Here is a 2,425-nt window from a genome sequence, read left to right as displayed (position 1 = left end):
GCTTAGCCTCTTGTCATCTGAATGACTTCCATAGAAAACCTCTCAGTTTATATAATGCTCTCCGAGCTACTTCCATCCCACAGTTGCCGACCATTATTGAGTGTCACTCATCTCCTACAATAGGATCCCCATCACTAGCTTGCATGTTCTGCAGCCTTGTAGAGATAGGGAGGGGATGACTGGGAGGCAGGTTGGCATTTATTGTCATGAATCTTGCCCTGGAGGCAGCTCTGCAAAGTGGTCACTAGCTGGCACAGGCATAAAGTAATAATATATGACTTTTATGCTAATCTTAACCTCACTGCTAATCCTTACCTTAAATTAAGACCATAAAACAAAATTATTTTCCACAAATGTTTCCGATATAGCCAATTTTGACTTTGCAGCTGGCATATCTAGAGGAAATCGTGCAGTTCTGCCTCCAGGGCAAGATTCATGACAAAACGTCAACCTGTGACTTGGAGAGGACAATGTAAAATCGATAACTAAATTGTTTTCACAATTAACATGCATTTTCTTGTTTAAAGTATGTTTTATTATGAAAAGTACAATATATCCATGTACAATAGTACAATTATGGAGCATATGTCCGTATACAATTAGTTTTTCAACATAAAATATATGCAACAAATTATCACATTGGTATTTTAACAGTGTTATTGTTAGAGTTTCAATGTTTAAACAGAGGATACATCTACAACTTATCCAGAATCAGTGTGTGTGTGTGTGTGTGTGTGTGTCCAGTGTGTTTGTGTCCGGTGTGTGTGTGTGTGTCTGGTGTGTGTGTGTGTCCGGTGTATGTGTGTCCAGTGTGTGTTTGTGTCCGGTGTGTGTGTGTGTGTGTCCAGTGTGTGTGTGTGTGTGTATCCAGTGTGTGTGTGTGTATCCAGTGTGTGTGTCCAGTGTGTGTGTGTGTCTGGTGTGTGTTTGTGTCAGGTGTGTGTGTGTGTGTGTGTGTCCAGTGTGTCCAGTGTGTGTGTGTCCTGTGTGTGTGTCCAGTGTGTGTATGTGTATTTGTGCAGTGTGTGTGTGTCCAGTGTGTGTTTGTGTGTGTGTGTTTGTGCAGTGTGTGTGTGTGTGTGTGTCCGGTGTGTGTGTGTGTCCGGTGTGTGTGTCTCCAGTGTGTGTGTGTGTGTGTGTGTGTCCAGTGTGAGTGTGTGTGTCCAGTGTGTGTGTGTCCAGTGTTTGTGTGTCCAGCATGTGTTTGTGTCCGGTGTGTGTGTCCTGTGTGTGTTGGTGTGTGTGTGTGTGTGTCCAGTGTTTGTGTGTCCAGCATGTGTGTGTGTCCAGTGTGTGTGTGTCCAGTGTGTGTGTGTCCAGTGTGTGTGTGTGTGTCCAGTGTGAGTGTGTGTGTCCAGTGTGTGTGTGTCCAGCATGTGTGTGTGTCCGGTGTGTGTGTCCTGTGTGTGTTGGTGTTTGTGTGTGTGTGTCCAGTGTGTGCGTGTGTGTGTGTCCAGTGTGTGTTTGTGTCCGGTGTGTGTGTGTGTGTCCAGTGTGTGTGTGTGTGTGTCCAGTGTGTGTGTGTGTGTGTCCAGTGTGAGTGAGTGTGTGTGTGTGTGTCCAGTGTGTGTGTGTGTGTGTGTTTGTGCAGTGTGTGTGTGTGTCCGTCCAGTGTGTGTGTGTCCTGTGTGTGTGTCCAGTGTGTGTGGCCAGTGTGTGTGTGTGTGTGTGTGTTTGTGCAGTGTGTGTGTGTTTGTGTGTGTCCAGTGTGTGTCCAGTGTGTGTGTGTGTGTGGGTGTGTCCAGTGTGTGTGTGTGATGTCTTTCCTTTGTGTGTATGTGTCCGATGTGTGTGTGTGTGTCTGGTGTGTGTGTGTGTCCGGTGTGTGTGTGTGTCCAGTGTGTGTTTGTGTCCGGTTTGTGTGTGTGTGTGTCCAGTGTGTGTGTGTGTGTGTGTCCAGTGTGTGTGTGTCCAGCGTGTGTCTGTGTGTGTGTCCAGTGTGTGTGTGTGTGCCCAGTGTGTGTGTGTGTGTGTGTACCCAGTGTGTGTGTCCAGTGTGTGTGTGTCCAGTGTTTGTGTCCAGTGTGTGTTTGTGTGTGTCCAGTGTGAGTGTTCAGTGTGTGTGTGTGTGTCCTGTGTGTGTGTCCAGTGTGTGTGTGTGTGCGTGTTTGTGCAGTGTGTGTGTGTGTGTCCAGTGTGTGTTTGTGTGTGTGTGTTTGTGCAGTGTGTGTTTGTGTGTGTGTGTCTGGTGTGTGTGTGTGTCCGGTGTGTGTGTGTCCAGTGCGTGTGTGTGTGTGTGTCCAGTGTGTGTGTGTGTCCAGTGTGTGTTTGTGTTCGGTGTGTGTGTGTGTGTCCAGTGTGTGTGTGTGTCCGGTGTGAGTGTGTGTGCTTGTGTGTCCAGTGTGTGTGTGTGTCCAGTGTGAGTGTGTGTGTGTGTCCAGTGTGTGTGTGTGTGTGTGTGTGTGTTTGCAGTGTGTGCGTGTGT

This window comes from Coregonus lavaretus (genome assembly GCF_964263955.1).
Source record: "Coregonus lavaretus genome assembly, contig: HAP1_SCAFFOLD_775, whole genome shotgun sequence".
Taxonomy (NCBI): Eukaryota; Metazoa; Chordata; class Actinopteri; order Salmoniformes; family Salmonidae; genus Coregonus; species Coregonus lavaretus.
This window is presented reverse-complemented; position numbering follows the sequence as displayed.